A 17903-nucleotide genomic window follows, 5' to 3' on the forward strand; every position below is an offset into this window, starting at 1 on the left:
CTCTCTCTCTCCCTGCTCTAATTTGCATTTTTATCTGTTTACTTATTGTATCCCCAAATAGAATACAAGCTTCTTGAAAGTCTGTTTTTCATTTTGTTCTTGTAACTCTGGGATCTAGGACAGTAACTTGAACAAAACAGACTCTTAATAAATGCTTGTTGCATTGATTTCATTCTGAATGTGAGGTAGTAGATGATCCAAAGAGGTGGGTTTCTCTCTCACCCACCACCACCACCACCCTATCAAACCAATATTCCAGCATTTCTGTCTCCTTTCCAAGATACTTATGTTGTTCCTGCCTCTCTCCTCAGGTACAAGTATTCCTAGAAATGACTCTGGATTAATTTTATAAGAACTGTGTATTAGAATTTTATTCTGGAAGGATAGATTGACAAAAAGAGGCACTTGAATAGTAGAAACCAGTTAGAAGACTATTGCAGTAGTCCGGGGAAGAGATAATGAGTCTGGTGGTAAGGATATATTTGAAAGACTTTTTTTTTGCACTTTTTTTTGGAGGGCAATTGGGGTTAAATGACTTGCCCAAAGTCATATGGCTAGTAAGTATGTCAAGCATCTGAGGCCAGATTTAAACTCAGGTCCTCCTGATTCCAGGGCTGGTGCTCTATGCACTATGCCACCTAGTCACCCCTGAAAGACTTTTTTAAAGAATGAAATTATAGTGTTTGAGGACTGACTAGATGTGTGGAAAGAGGGAGAGGGAAAAGTAAAAAATGACTCCAATATTTTGAACTTGAATGACAGAAAATGATAGACGTAGAGCAACAACGTAGAGCACTCAAAAGAGAAGGCAGGTTTGGGGATAAGAAGCTAGTTTTGGTTTGAGACCTGGAGTTTGAAGTGCCGGGCACATCTTAGTGGAAATTCCATTAAACAATTGCTATCAAGGATGGAGTTTTGCAGCAAAGACATAGATTTAGGAGTCATTTGCTTAGAGGTAATAGTTGAAGTCATGAGAATGAATGATTGGGTCAAAGATTGTGGCTTCAGTTCTATCTTCTGAGGCAGTTTGGTAAAGTAGAAAATGTGATAATTTGGAGAAGACCTGCATTCAAATCCCAGCTCTGCCCCTTGTTTCTTGTGTGACCTTGGGCAGATCACTTAACCATTTCTTCAGGGTCCAGTTGTAAAATTAAAGGACTAGACTAATGGATTCTGAGATCCCTTAGATACTAAATCTATGATTGTATGATGATATTCTAGTTTTAGAGAATACAAAGAGAGTCCAAGAGCAGCATCTTGTGTAATGCCTCAGTTTAGAGGGTGAAAGAAGAAAGAATCATAAGCAGTTGTAGAGAAGGAGCAGGTAGAACATAACTCCACCTGATCTTCTAAAGTCAGAGCTACAGGAGACAATTTATTATTTTTTATAAGCAATTGGGGTTAAGTAACTTGCTCAAAGTTACACTGCCAGTTATTTTGTGTGGGTTTTAAGTATCTGAGGCAGGAACTGATCAGGTCTCCCGACTCTGGGGCCAGCGGTCTTACTCACTGTGCCACCTGGCCACCCCTACTGGAGACAATTTAAGTAGAACTTCTGCAATGTACCTGATTTCAATCTCCATGCCAGTCTTATGAGGGAGTTTCATTGACCAACTTAGATTTTAAGACACGTCTAAATAATGAAAGCTAGGATAAGTAACAGAATAGAAATGGGAAAAAAAAATGTGGCATAGCATTTTAAGAATGATGTTAGGAGTGAGGTATAATGGTGTACACCTGAGGCTTGTGGATTGCTTGAATGAACTTCAGAATTCTGAGTTGCAGTTGGCTAAGTGAATCAGGGGTCTACTCTAAGTCTGGAACCAATGTGGTGAATCCCACTGAGTGGGGGTGGGGATCACTAAGCTGCTAAAGAAGTGGTGAACTGGCTCAGGTCAGAAATCAAGCAAGTAAAAGCTTCCACATCAATCAATACTGAGATTGGTACTATGAATGGGCACTGATCTTCCTGTATGGGTAAGAGAGGTTGACTCAATCCACCCCCCAAAAATTTTATTAGGAGCACCAGAGATCAAAATGAGCTGAAGCTTGCTTTGAATTCTAAGGATAACCAAAAGGATTTGTTTTTTAGAAATATTGGAGAAAAGCAGAAGAAAAAGAAATATTGTGGAAAAAGGAAGAAATAGGCTATGATTAAATGGAATAATGATATCAAGCAATTCTGAAAAGACAGAAGGGTTCAGATCTTTTTTCGTTCAAGTTTTCTCTATCAAGAAGAATGATTTTAGGTCTTTTCAGGACAGAACAAAAAGAGTTAATGTGATAAGATTTAAAAGGACCAAGAATAGTACTTCCTACCTCAAAACACCTCTCTCATTCTGATGGCACATCTCTTGTTATTATACTGTTAGAATATAATTTTCTTGGGTTTAATCACTTCTCTCCTCCTCTGGTTATATGATCTTAGGTTTAGTGATAGAATGGGCCTTCAAGGATACCTTGTCCTACTTTCTCATTTTATACTTAAGGAAATTAAGACCAAGAGACATTAAACACTTGTCCAACATTATATCACTAAGGTTCAGTGTCAAGATTTGAACTCAGGTTGACTCCAAATCTAGCCCTCCTGCTATCCATGGTGCCATGGTATCCATTTTGGTGACCATGCTGTCACCAAATACCTACAGCAACACTTCTCTTAATCATGCCTCCTAATAAATGATAAATCAGATTGTTCTCCTTTATAATAGGAGGAACTCTGCAAAGCAGAAAATGAAGGCAGATATTTTACTAAGTGCTGGCCCTCCCCCCCCCCCCAGGAATTAATAGGTAATACATTCTTTTTTGTCTTCAAGAGGCCAATGTTACCAGTAGTTGTGACTGAAGTTAAAATTCAACCTGGAATTCAGGGACTAGTCTGGAAACTAGAAAATATATCTGAGGCTATGATCCCTAAAACCTGAGCTGGACCATTGCCACCCCTGTCATTTCCAGTCAGTTAATGCCAAATAGCAGAGAAAAGGCTTAGTTACAGGCATTGTGAAGGCATGAGACTGCACATAAAAATCCATCTCTGTCATCTATCCCGATAGCCAGCCATGCCCTTGGATATATTATCTATAAAGAAGTGTCAAATAGGGGCCAGTGAGCCCTGCAAACTTTTTATAGCACATAACTGAAAGTTGTCAAGATACCTTTAAAGGATATGTAAGGAATCATGACTTTGTAGACCACATAGCCAAGCTTACTCTTAGAGAAAGTCTGGAGATCATAAGAGGATGACCCAATGAACATTTTTCTTAGTTATTATACAAGAGAGAGGGAAGAAAGAGGAGAAAACCCATAATTACAGAATCCTGGGAGAAGAGAAAATGAAAATTCTTTAGTCCAGCAATCCCTGCTTCTGGCAAGAGCAAACTGTACCAACATAAACAGTAGATTGTCTTCCCTTTTCTTGCACATGGTTAGTTGCAAAGCTGAAGTATATAATGAAAATAATTTCTTACCAAAACTGTACCTTTATTTTAAATGAGGTTGCGTGTTCATACTTAAATTGTGCTTTGTGACTTAATTTCAATCAAGATCAATATTCAATTTTGATTTCTCAGAAAATTTAAAGAGACAAAAGATTCCTTATTTATTAGGCTATAAACGCAGATACAATTTGATTCAACAAGGATTTGTTAAAGATCTTTTATGTCCAAGGCTGTATACTAGGCCCTGGTGAAATGAAGACCTTTTTTTAGTCCCTGCCCCCAAGGACCTCACCTACTATTGTGAGATATAACTTTAAAAGAGATTCTATTCCATTCAATTTAACAAGCATTTATTAAGTTCTCATGTGTGCCTGGCACATATTCATAAATAAATAAATAAATATTCATAAACAAGACAATTTGATGAGAAAAAGAACACTAATTGCTTCTTCTACTGATTACTAACATTTATACAGATTTGAAAGTTTACAAAGGAATATATATATATATATATATACATATATATATATATATATATATGTATAGCTGTTAAAGCTTAAAACTGCACTAAGACTTTTAGGACACCTTGTATGATCTTATTAGAGGATCAGGAAAGAATTTTAGCCATTTTCACAGCCAGATTCCTAGAAACATCAATCTATACTAGAGGAAAAAGCTAGTTATCCTCATAACTTACAATTTTCTTACTCTTCAATCCTTTACGATCTATCTTCTGACCTCATTGATTAATCGAAACTCCTCCTTTCAAAGATACCAGTGTCCTTGTAATCGCTACATCTGATGCCTTTTCTTAAGTCCCTGTTGACCATGCTTTCCTCCTGAATATTCCCTCATCTCAGGTTTGTCATTACACTGTTCTATCTTGGTTCTTCTCTGGCCTATCTGAGCCTCCTTCACTTTGTCCTTTGCTGGTTCATCAACTGCATCATTCCACCTCACAGTGTGTATATATCAAGGCTCTGTCTTGGGTGCACTTTTCTCTATATTCTCTTTCCTCAGCTCCCTTGCATTTAATTATCATCTCTATGCAGATTACTCCCAGACCTAGTCTCTTGCTTGAACTCCAGTTATTTCCAACTATCTATTGGACATTCGAAACTAGATGTCCAGTAGAAGCCTCAAATTCAACATGTCCAAACCATGACTTGTTATCTTTTTCCCACAATCCACCTCTCATCTGAACTTCCCTATTTCTATGAAGACCACCACCATCCTTCCATCTACCCAGGTTCACAACCTTGGTGTTATCCTCAATTCCTCACTCTTCTTAGAGCTATATATATCCAGTAAGCTGCCAAATCTTGTCATTGCTGCTGCTACGATGTCTCTCTCTCAGTCTTTCCCCCTGGCCTCTCCATCCACAAATAATCACCCTCATGCAGACCTTCATTGTCCTTTGCTTTGAAGACTACTGTAATATCCTGCTAATTTGACTCCCTGCCTCAAATCTTTTCTGTCACAAATTCATGCTCCACACAGCTACTAAAGTGATTACTAAATAAAAAGACAAATCTGACCATGTCACTCTTCTACTTAATAAACCGTAATGGCTCCTTATTGCTCCAGGGATCACAGAATCATGTATCAAGAGCTGAAGGGAATCTCAAGCCATCAACTCCAGTTCATCATTTTGCAAAGAAAAAAATGAATCCAAAAGAGCTTAGGCAAAAGTTCAAGGTTCACATGGGTAATAGGCATTAGGGATAGGATCAAATATAAACTCCTTTGTTTGGCATTCAAAGACCTTCACAACTTTCCATCAACCTATCTTCCCATACTTGTTACACATTATTCCATTCCCTATACTATTCCGAGTATATTCCATCTATATTCATGCCTTTGCATTGGCCATTCCCCATGCCTGGATTATACTCATTCACATCCACCTCCTTTAAAATTCAGCTCAATCACCACTTTCTAAATGAAGAGATTTTTAACCTTAGGTCTACAAACATCATAATATTTTTTTTTAAAACCTATTTCAATACAATATATTGCTTTTGTAATCCTATGTATTTTATTTTATGCATTTAAAAATGTTATTGTGAGGGTCCATAGCAAAGGGTCTATGATATAAAATAGTTGAGACCCTGTTCTAAATGAAGCTTTTCCTGATGCTTTCCAACTATATGCACCCCGCTCCCAAAATTACTGTGTATTTGTTGTATATGTGTGTTGTTGTTGTTATTCTTGTTGCTGTTGTACGTATGTGTGTGTTTTATATACATATATATGCCTATCATCTCCATGAAAGAATATAAATCCCTTAAGGGTGGGGACTGTTTCTTTTCTTTTTCTCTTTTTGTCTTTCTATCTCCAGTATCCAGCATAATGCTTGGCATGTAGTCGATCCTTCCTAAATGCTCGTTGATTGATTGATTGAAAGAAGGTAAGAATTCTATGAAACAGAGGTAAGGAGGGAGGGAGGGCCTTCTACACATGGGAAGCAGCCCGTGAAAGAACAGGGAGACAGGAGATGGAATGCTGAGTTCATGAACCAGCAAGTAGGTCAGTTTGGCTGGAACACAGAGTGTGAAAAGGACTAATGTGAAATAAGACTAGAAAAGTAGGCCATAAATCTGGAAAGACAGGCTGGGGCCAGGACATGAAGGACTTGAATTGTCAGGCTGAGAAGCTTGAATTTTATCCTAGAAACAAGAAGATAAAATGTAAAATAGAGATTGTAGTAAACTACTTGAGGACACAGACTATAATAAAATTTCTCTTTCTATTCCCATTGTCTAGCACAGTCCCTTGCACATAGTAGGTTCTTAATAAATACTTGAGTTGAATTAGACTGGATTGGAGTCATTGGATATTTTTGAGCACAAGAGGGGTAAAGTTAAACTTGCTCTTTAAAAAAAATATATTGGCAGCTGTGTGAAAAGCATGTGTTGGAGAGGAGACTGGAAATTGGAGGCCAGTTACAGATGTTATTACAATAAAATCCCATCATGATTTTATAAGCCCATCATTGTTATTTGAGCAACTGCAGTATCTTTTGGTGTTCTGGATGATACATGATACTCAATAGTTCTAATATCTGAAATTGAGATTATATAATCAGTTATTGGGAAGTGATACAGTTTTCTTCATTCTCCTTGGTATTCTTGGATAAAATTGAATATAAGCAAATGAAAAATTCACAAACTTTGAGATTTGCTCAAATCACTCCTTATTAAACATGAAGAATGAATGACTTGGCATTTTCAAAACCAGTGTTATAGTAGAACTGACCATATAGGCAACATTAGCTAGTTCCAGATTAAATAATAGACAAAGTATGGGTTTGCCCAGGGGACCCTAAATTTAACACATTCTTAGGGAATCTCAAAGTTAGCTGAAGTGAAACTATTACCAAATGGAAAACCATTGGAAACTTTGCCAAATAGTCCAGATTGTACAATACTTACTTACATGCTAGCTGTTTCCCCACCTTCTTAGTTGCCATGTTTCTGTGATAACCTCAGAGATGAAGATTCTGTGTCCTAACATATATGATTATGGGAGAAAAATCTTCCTCTCCCCCCCCCAGGTAATATCTTTCTGTTATGTCTAAAACTAATACCATCTTCATGGGTCCAAAGCCCATGCTCAACACTAATCATAGCGATCAATATAACTCCCCCTGCTTTTTCTACTTTCTTCCTTGTCTTCAGATTCTTTAAAGAGACACTTTGTGCTATTATAGTTATTGACAACATATGAGATAATGTTTGTGTTATTTGGTGTGTTTATGTGGGGTGTGGTAAAATACATTAATTTTTCAAGATTTTAAAATTTCGTTTCATAACTGTTGGATTTTCTTAAATTCCATTTCTTTCATTTTATATTTTCATTCCATTATAATCCATATATTTTGCGAATTTTCTGAATAGTTTCTTTTTGCAGATTTACAGGCTCTTGTTATGTCCCAAAATAAAAATAGAACAGTAGTAATGGCTTTTTTTGTTTCAACTTTGAAATATGGATAAAAATTCAAAAATAACTTGTAACTGAAATGATAGAACAAAAAAGACTACTTTTAATACTGAGAAGAAAGAGTTGTTTTTTTTTTAGTATGACATTTACATTCATAGCTAACAATTAATGTAGGGTTTCCCAAGCATTTTACATATATTATCTCATTCTGTCTTCACAAAACCCCTCTGAGGTAGGGGCTCTTATTAGTTTTATTTTACAGATAAGAAAAATGAGTATGCAGTGAAGTGACTTGCCTAAGGGGTATGCTTAAGTGTCTGAGTTGGGATTCACACCCAGTCTTTGTGACAACAAATCCTACATTCTTTTTACTATGTCAGGTTTCATTCTATATACTACCATAGTATTATTGTTGTTTTAACATTACAATATTTTCCAAATTATTTAATTATGAATTTATTTATCAATAAACATAAACATTTCAATATATAAAGAAATATTTTAAAAGGATTATATATCAAACTGTCTATGTCACATAGTAAGCACTTAATAAATACTTATCATGACTGGCACAGTTTTTTTCTTTTAAATCATGGATTTGAGAAAATGCTGACATTCATTCACTCTAAGGTCCCTTAGAGGATCTTTACCTACCATGCACGGAGACAAACACATAAAAGTAGGAAACAGCATCCAATTTAATGCCACATAGAATGCTCAGGATATAAGTGCTGTGTTACCTCAAAATGGGAAAAAATGACTGAGAAAATGTCATAGATGAGATAGGGAAAATTGGACTGGGAGGGGAAAAAATGCTAAAACCAAGCCAATGGTCACATATTTCAATCAACGTTTAATATAACAAATGTTCAAGTCACATAATTTCAAACAGTATCTTGAAGTTTGTTGTGATGAAATGTGACCCATATTCTTTTTAGGGGTTTAATGGAAATAATTCCATAATACAGACAAAAATAGTCTCCCCTTGAAAGATAACATCAGTAAGTGAATTTCAGTATTGTGGTATCAACAGTTTGTCTTAAAAAGGGAAAAAATCATTGCTGTTTGTTGCCAAGAAATATTAGTTTATACCCTTGAAAAGAAACAAATATTGAATCAAAAAGTTTTAATGTGATCTATTTTGTGTGCAGAAATCCCATTATCTGTGTATTATCATGAGCACCTAAAATAATATATTATACATAAAAATTATTGTAAGTGTATTGGTAAAGACCTGCAGCAGTAATCTTAGAACATGAGTGTCATCATTTTCTCAGAGTTCATAATGTTAATTTAAAAAAAATCCATACATAAAAATAACTTCACAATTTCATATACAATCCTATTTTTTATTCTCTTGTTCATTCCTTACAAAGTGATATTTACAAAATAAAAGAGCAGTAGGTTAATAAAAGAGAGAGAAACAAAAGATTGAAAGAGGAAAAAAGGAAGGAAGGAATGAAGGAAAGAAAGAAGGGAAGGGAAATGAAAGACATGGGGAGGAAGGGAGCATAATGGAAAAAGCTCTAGATGTGGACATTTTTTAGAGGAGAAAATGTTCATTGTAAAAATTAAATATTCAGCTTTGAATAAATGATAAGTTTGAGAAAATGTACATTTTTGGACTATTTGCTTATCTATATCAATCCAGAAAAAGATGTGGAAATTCAATTTATTTCAATTCAATTAGAAAACATTTCGAAATCTCAGTGTTGTTGTTGTTCAGTCATGTCCTACTCTGTGACCCAATTTGGGGTTTTCTTGGCAAAGATACTGGAGTGGTTTGCCATTTTGTTTTCCAGCTCATTTTACAAATGAGGAAACTGAGATAAAGAGGGCCACACAGCTAGAAAGTGTATGAGATCCAACTTGAACTCAGGTCTTACTGATTCCAGACCTGGGCTCTAATCAAATGTGCCACCTAGCTGCCCACAGAAATCTCAACAGTAGCATGAAAAGAAAAGAACAATTATCTGATTAATATGACACACTGCATATTGTAACAATGCTTCCCCCCAAAAAATATTTATGATGAGAGAATCATCTGCGGGGGAAGCCTTCGATACTCATTTTGGAAGAGATCTGAGGGTTTGCTTTCAAAAACAGTGCTAGAGAAGTAGAGCTAATAATGGGAGATAGGACCAACAAACTACAATTAAAAGTGTATCCTTCTGTGAGTAAAGCACCAGCCCCAAAGTCAGGAAGACCCAAGTTTGGTTCCAGCCTCAGACACTTAACACCCACCCAAAAAAAATAGCCGTGTAACCTTGGGCAAGTTACTTAACCCTAATTGCCCTCCAAAAGGCAAAAAAATAAAAATAAAAGTGTATCCTTCCAAGGATGCTCTCAGCTCAGTGACTGGAACCATCCTACTCCTTTACAAATAAATAAATAACAATATGTGAGAGACATACTGCTTGAGCTACAGCTATTGCTTGTCCCAACATTTTGACAAGGAACTGGGTAATGAAATAAAGGATTTAGAGAAACTATGAGCATCCAAACAAAAACAAAGCATAGTAAAACAGTAATGGAGTAGTGAAAAAGAACCCTGGACTAGCAGCCAGGGGGCCAAGTTCTCCTTTTTCTGCCAGTAACGAGTAGTTTCCTCACCTGAAAATAAGGCAGTGGGACTATTCTTTGGAGGCTTTTATGAGATCTAAATTGTGGAGCTATACATACAGAAGCTTGATTAGTACCATAGACAGATTTCAATCAGACCTACTTGAGAGAGGGAAAGAGTAAAATGTTCACGTTCCATGAAATTGGTTTTTTTTCCTCTTTTTAGGAACATTTTTTTATGAGGCATTGTCATTGAGACTACATCTTTCTATACCTTTCAGGTGAAGTCTGAAATTTGGTGTTAAATCTATCTAAAAGTCAGATGTTTAGGACCATGTTGGCAAAACACCCAGATAATAAGTTGAAATCTCTAGTTTTCATTTGGATCCTCAGTGCTGTAAACACACTCTCTGCTCTTTTCAGAAGTTTAGTAATTCCTCCATTAGAATAACTTCTGTCTCTCTGTCTGTCTCTCTCTCTGTCTCTGTCTGTCTCTGTCTCTCTGTCTGTCTGTCTCTCTGTCTGTCTGTCTCTCTGTCTGTCTGTCTGTCTCTCATTCTCCTCCTAGTCTGGCTGTCATTTGACTTTTCAAAAATCAGGCATTCAAAAGAACACTCTAGGGACACCACGAAAAGGGCACTTTCACATTTGCAGTTTTGAACCTGGGCCATTCTGTGCCATTGAAGAAAGGAAACAATATCACAAAGACCTAGAGATCTGAGAAACTTTGTAACAGTATTATTTTTCAGAATAGAAAAAGGTTCTTTTGTGAATTATATCTTACAAAAGGCCTTATTCTGCTGATGAAGAAAGACAGTTTAATCACCTGCTCCTTGCTAAGGGGCAAAAATCTTCTTGTATTTGTAGTTAACCTTTAATTATAGTAAACATATAAATTTAGTGCATCTTTAAAGTGTGCCTGTAATTAAATGTTTAAAAGCTTTTCTATCCCGGTGAGGGAGAACAAAGCTATATATTTATACATCTAAATAAAAATAGGCAGTGTTAGCTATTTATATGTTTGGCTATTGCAAGGAGCCAGCTATGAGATTGGAAGATGCTTGTATTACATATTGTATTTATTACTTGTATTTTTCCTTTCTTGTTGCAACTCGATGCTACCTTTGGCCACTGGTAGCAGATCTTTCAGGATTTTTGTCTTAGTGAATCTAAAAAAAGCCTGGGTTGTCTGAAGGATAAAAGTTCTGGAGTTCTGACTAAGGAGTAAATGGTTGAGCTGAACATTTTCATATTAGTTTTTCATGACAGAATTTACAAAATAAATGAGTATTATTTCACTTTATACTTCCCCAAGGAAAAAGCCTGCATTACACTCACTACCTGAGGTGGTCATACTGAAAAATAATTAATAAATAAATACAGTATTAAATGCCTTAAAAATCTTGACCAACTCCTAAAAAAAATATGAGTTTCTTTTCAGTAGCCGGTGATTGGAAGGCTATTCTCTAAGAATACATTTTCTGAAAAACTAATTTGAAATAATTTTTAAAGTTAATAATTCTATCCCTAATTAAATATTTTGGCTGTGTTTTCTTTATATTGTTAAAGTTGATGATGATAATTTCACATGCTGCAGTGAAGTAAAAATCATTGATTATATTAGTAGCTTCTAAATTTGGTCCCTTTCATTACAAATATGTGCCAAAGATAGATTTTTGGCCATTTGAAAACAGAAATGTCTGCTGGATTTTTATTGGTGTTGTTTTTTTCAGGAGGAGAAATGGAATGAATATGAAGCACAAAAAGAATACTCTGGATGTGTTTTTAAAGATCAATTGAAAGATAACTTCAGGATAGATTTAGAACTCTCAAAGGCAGTTGTATTTACATGATCTTCATTAGAAATATGATTGAGAAAATGAAAACATTACATGGTTTTAAAGGGTTTACTTTTACTTCTTCTAGCCTGACTTGCTACTTCTTAGAAAACAAAGGAAGTATTAATTCTGTGACAATGTTAATATATTTGCAACTCCATCTTTTCAAAGTTTTCCTAGAAGCTATAATTATGATATTGTAACAAGAAAGTTCTGTTTTTTCAGGATTGCCCTTGAACCAGTGGCAGCATAATTTTGCAGTGCTTGGGATGTTAAGGTGCAGCTGTGCAAAACTTAAATATTTGTTGTTTTTTGTTTCAAGAGTCATTTCCCCCTGTCTAACTAATGAAGGAGTGTTTAGTGCATTGGCTTTGGTTGACTGATTTTTTACAAATGATTTTCAATTATATGTGTGTAAATACATGTACACACATGTACATACATACACCCATACACATGCACACAATGTATATGCAGACATGTATATATGTATTGCTTTTATACATGTGTGTATGTGTGTGTGTATATATAGTGTGTGTGAATGTGTATATTCCTAAGAAAGGAATCAACCAATGTCAAAAGAAAATAACCAGTAAACTTCCTTTCTTTGTGATATTTGGAAAAAAATATTTTACATCATAACTAAACCAAAATGTGTATGTGTGTTATGTATGTGCATGCATATATACATGTATGAGACTGAGATAGATATAATTCATACAGGAGAAACATAAAATGACTGAAGGGTTTTTTTTATTATATTCATAGTCTAAAAGGATCTAATGGCTTATTTGTTATGAATGAAAAGTATCAGAACATACTTAATTTCATTTGTTATAAAACATATGAGGAAAATGTAACTGTAGACACTTGGTTATTAAAATTAAAATCATAAGTTTTACAAACTCCCCACTATGGCAATGTGCTGGAGGGAATAACACTGGGAGGTTATTTATTAGCAATGAAGTTTAAAAGAACAAACAAAGCTTAAATTGAAAAATGAAAAGCTAAAGCAAAACAGTATAAGGATTCAACAACAACAAAAAAACTAAACTAAATGAATGTACTTTTTATTATGCTCTGAAAATACTTGGCCTTAGGGAGTGAACGATCTTAAAGCTACATCAAATTATACAATTTTAGAGGTAGAAGAAATGTAAAATCATCTTGTCCAACCTTCTCATGTTATAAATGAAGAAACTGATGAAAGAAGTTTTAGTAAGAAAATCAGTTACAACATTTCAGAAAACATTCATTAAATGTAAGGGACCTTCTAAGCTTTCTGTCATGTTAAACAAGTGATACTTTTTTTTTTCTGTTGAGGACCAGTAGCCCTGCTGAAAACAAGTGACATAGAGAATCATATAATCTTCAAACAGAAAGGATCACAGAGATCATCTAGACTTGAAGTAGGAAAAAAAAATAGATTTGAGTTCTAGGTTTGTAATTTATGATCTATGTAATTTTAGGTAAATCATGTAATCTTAATCATCAGTTTCCTAATAATACAATGGGGAGAATATACTACCTCAAAGGTTTGCAGTGAGGAAAGGGAGTTGTATAAATGAGAATTCTCTATATGAATGTGAAATTGTATCCTTTTCTTTCTTTCTTTTTTTTTTTTTGCTTTTTGGAGGGCAATTGGGGTTAAGTGACTTGCCCAAGGTCACACGGCTAGTTTTTATGTTAAGTGTCTGAGGCCATATTTGAACTCAGGTCCTCCTGACTCCAGGGCCAGTGCTCTATTCACTGTGCCACCTAACTGCCCCCAAATTTGTATTATTTTCTAATCCAGTTTCCTTATTTCACCATTAAGGAAATTGAGTCACTAGAAGTGACTTTGTAACTAATAGCAGATCTGGCTATTTCTTGACATTGTCCAATGTTTTTCACATACTATACTGCCTCCTACAAAAAAATCAACTCAATGTAGGTGTTTTCTTGAAGACAGAAAATTACTGGCCTGCTTTGAAAATTAAGTCCAAGTAACATGAACTTCATGCAACAAATCCAAGCACTGGCATTTTGGGTTTTTTTTTTTAATACATACTACATGTTATAATTATTAATATATACATTGGATGAGAGGAGACTACAGGGTAAGGAAAGAGGAAATGGAGACAATGGTGAAGGGGAATGAGGCACAGAGAAAGAATGAAAAGGTTAAGAGATAGTGAGAGAAGAGAGACACACAGAACCCAATAGGTTTGGAAGTTTAGGTCAGAGATTGCAATTTGATTTTCCTTCATATTAAGCTGTTTACTGGTTTTTTGAATGTTGATTAGCTAACCACTTTTTTTTTAGTTGGTCAATGGTTATAATCTTTTGGAAACTTTTTTTTTTAAGGAGATAATAAGCTGCCAGAGGAAATTATCCTCTAGATTGCAAATCTAGTGACCAGAGCAATATCCTGAGGGCTGGTGACATAAACAGGGCCTAGATCTGACTTGCCCCCCACATGTAACCCTAACTGGAAGGTCCCCACCTCTGATACAAATAAGTAGCTTTACATGCTACTCAGAATTTCATTATTATTTTTCCCTTAATTCCAGTGACTGGTGATTGTTTCAGTTCCATTAGATTCTCCAGACCTTGAGTAAAAATGCTTTGGAATATCCATTACTGCTTTTAATGGTATAGCACTAATGACATACCCTACAGAAAGACATGTCAACATTCCATTGAATCTGTGACCTCATTGGTACAATTAATCCTCCAAATGATACAGATCACAAACTATTTCATGCCTTGTTGTCCTCAAATCAATTCAACAAACATTCACTAAGTGCCTATTATGTATCAGGTATTGTGCTTTTTGTAGCTAGTTTCTTAGATTTCCCATCAGTTTTCCCTCATTCTCTGCACATAAGCACAGTGCCTGACACATAGTAGGTACTTAAAAATTCTTGGTGACTGGCCAACTCACCTCTCTTTCCAGTCACACATCTCTTTGATGAATATTTTTTACACTTCTTTTTGTCAATAGTTGTTCATTATTAATATGCTGGAACCCATTTATGTCCAGCATGCTCTCTTCATCACCTTTTAAGTGACCCACTAGTTTGAATTGATTTTAATTTTTGCTCTAATATCAGAAATTAAAATCAGTTTAATTTGTGACATTTTAACTGTTCAAAGTAGCTTTCCTTGATAATGGAAATATTATTGCATCTGCCCCTGATAATGTGGCTTTTAGCAAAGTAAGGTATATTCAGACATAGTTTACATATGAACTATTTTCACTGCTGCAAATTTCATTCTCAGTCCTTCCTGGGAACCTTCTCTGATACACTGAAGTCAGTTTAAGCAACATAAGTCATGGTCCTGCACTTATAAGAAGAGCTTAAATGGAAAATGGGGTATTCAAAAACAATAAATAGGGGTCCATGCTTACTTGGAGTCAATGAAATGCCTGATAGTCCTGCTGACCATTCACCATGGCTGTTATAAATGCCCACACAGATCACAGAATGATCTGATGCAACTATAGCATTTCTATCCATATAAAGTGGATGGGCCATAGAAGCATTAAGATTGTAATATGATTTGCTGGTAGTGCCATTCTCCAGATGTTTCTGTTCTGTAAAGATTGATTTTGTATTATTAGTAACTTTTGAGTTCACAACAACATACAGAGATAGATTCATCATCATTATCAATACATATCTAGTGAGTTCCTAATATTTACAAGACACTGCCTGGCTCTATGGGGAAGGCAGAAGGCTTTAAAACACAATGACATAAAAACCTGACCTGAACTCTAATTAGAGAGATAAAACTGAAACAAAAAAAAAGATAAACAATTCAGTGTGCTACATATTCAATGGACTTTAACATACATTCCTTAGTACTATTCCACTTAGTTCAAAGGGGTGGAAGGTGGAAGTGGACATTGGAAATGGTGACTATTAGGAATACCTTTTGTTGATTTGATCCAAATGGGTGTCCTACACAACATAGAGTATCTGTGTTCCTATAATATGTAAATAAATTTTTCAGTAACTGAATTATTTTAAAGGGTTTTTTTTTAGCATTTGAATCATTTGCCCTAGTATAAATTGCTATAAAACAACTAACTTAATAATTTTATAAAACAAAGTATCTTTCTGTAAAATGAGTAATCATCATTTTACAAACCTGGATTGTATTCTTTCAAGTATGTTAAAAGCAAAGTGTGCCTAAATTTTAACCCATACATATGAAATATAATAAAATTCACATTTAACAAAATATTTCTTGAGCCTGTCAGATCCATTGAATTTGCCAAACCTAAATCTCTTAAACTTGAATTATTTTCTATTTTAGAGAATATGACCTCAGGATTGGTAAAGAAATCCATCCAGTAGCAGGGATGCTGTACTACAGGGGCAGGGAAGCCTGACTCCTGCTGGAATTGATACCTACCTCAAAGGAAGGCTCTAATTATAAGAGCCTCCTTACATCTAAAAGTTGGAGCTTCTCTTTATAGTGTGTCTCAAGCTGCAGCCTTTGAGAAGGCATAGGGTTTTAAAGAAAAGAATGTGCACTGGGGAAAGTGTTTGAAACATCAGGGCTCAGTGCTAAAGAGATTATAGGGAAAGACCAAACTAAGAAGATGTTGCCTACTGCAGGTCATAGTAACACGTATCCAAGAACAAACATCATAAAGGATGAGTACTTGGAGAAAAAGATTTCCGGAAGCTAAAACTTTTAAACTGTATGTAGAATTCATCACATCATCACCTTGCTCAGATATGTTTATTGGCTTCTCATTAATCACCGTGTAAAGCTTAAACTCTTTCTCTTGGCATTCAAGACCCTAAAAGATTTAGCCCAAACAATATTTTTTTTTACTTATCTCTTGCACACTTTCATGTACCCTTCATTCTAACCAAATTGAACTATTTTCTGTACCTGTAATGTTTCCCACCTCCATCTTCTTGTTTAGGATACTTTCTCTGATTGGAAGACCTGTCCTTCTAACTGTATCTTTCAATTTTCCATGTATTTTTTAAAGGCTTCTCTATTTGTATTGAGGGTTCCATCATCTTTGGGTGGTACTACCATCTTCATAGTCATACAGGTCAATTATCTTGATGTCATCCTTAACTCTTTACTTCCTTTACCCCTCCATACCCAATCCTGCCAAGTCATGTTAATTCTCTCCATAATGTCACTCACAACAATCAGTTGTTATACTCAATCCATTATTATTCTGGTCTCCTTTCATCTGATCCAAGTCTTTTCCTTCTCCAATCCATTTCAACAGTTCACAAAACTGCCAAAATAACCATCCTAAGACCTATTAGGTTTGACAGGTTCACTCCCCTCCCCATGTTTGTGGCTCCCTGTTGTTTTTAAGATATAAAATGACAACTACTTAAGATGGCTTTTAAAAATCCTTCATTATTTGTCTTTCCAACTTTATTGTACATTACTTTCTTCTGTACATCATCTACTGCCATCTCCATATCCTTGTGCATTCATATGAACTGATCCCATGCCCACTATGCATTCTATCCCTTTCTTTTCCTTTTGGAATTCTGATTTTCCTTCAGGATTCAACTCAAGTGCCACTTCTTCCTTGAAGCTTTTCCTGATTCTTCCTGGTAATCAAGATCTCCCATTGTCAGACTTTCTTAAACTGCTTTGAGTTCTTTTGCCCTTCCCCATCATTCTCTACCTTGTATCCTCATTGCCTGTATTCATACTGCATCCCCCCGTTGAACAGTAAGTTTCTTGAGTAGAGGTTTGTTTTGTTTTTTTTTTTTTTGTCTTTTAATTTACAGAATCTAAGATAATGCTTTGAACCTATCAGATGTTTGATATATGTTTAGTGAATAGAATTAAATTGAAATATGCAAACAAAGCCTTCTTTGAAGGAGACTTGATATCTAAGAGTAATTAGTTGTACATTCTCCTTTCTCTGAGCTTACACTTAGTGTCTCTATTATTGCACTTTATAAGTGTACTTTGTATTATAGTCATTTTTGAGCATGTATTATCTTGCCTGCTAAGCTCCTGTAAGCTCCAAGTGGACAAGAACCATGTCTTATTCTTCTCTACATCCTTTATATTACCTCACACATAAGAAATACTCCATAAATTGTCCCATTTATTAAAATAGATCCTTTAAATTCTATAA

General features: G+C 35.2%; 1 protein-coding gene across 1 annotated transcript in view; it reads left to right on the top strand.

Annotated features, from left to right (window-relative positions):
* Positions 1-17903, top strand: part of KCNB2 (potassium voltage-gated channel subfamily B member 2) — a 504596-nt gene that overhangs the window by 12911 nt on the left and 473782 nt on the right. The gene's annotated exons all lie outside the window — the stretch shown is intronic.

This window comes from Petaurus breviceps, unplaced genomic scaffold, assembly GCF_028583685.1.
Source record: "Petaurus breviceps papuanus isolate PSGF00001 unplaced genomic scaffold, PetGlider_PUasm1.0 38, whole genome shotgun sequence".
Classification (NCBI taxonomy): Eukaryota; Metazoa; Chordata; class Mammalia; order Diprotodontia; family Petauridae; genus Petaurus; species Petaurus breviceps.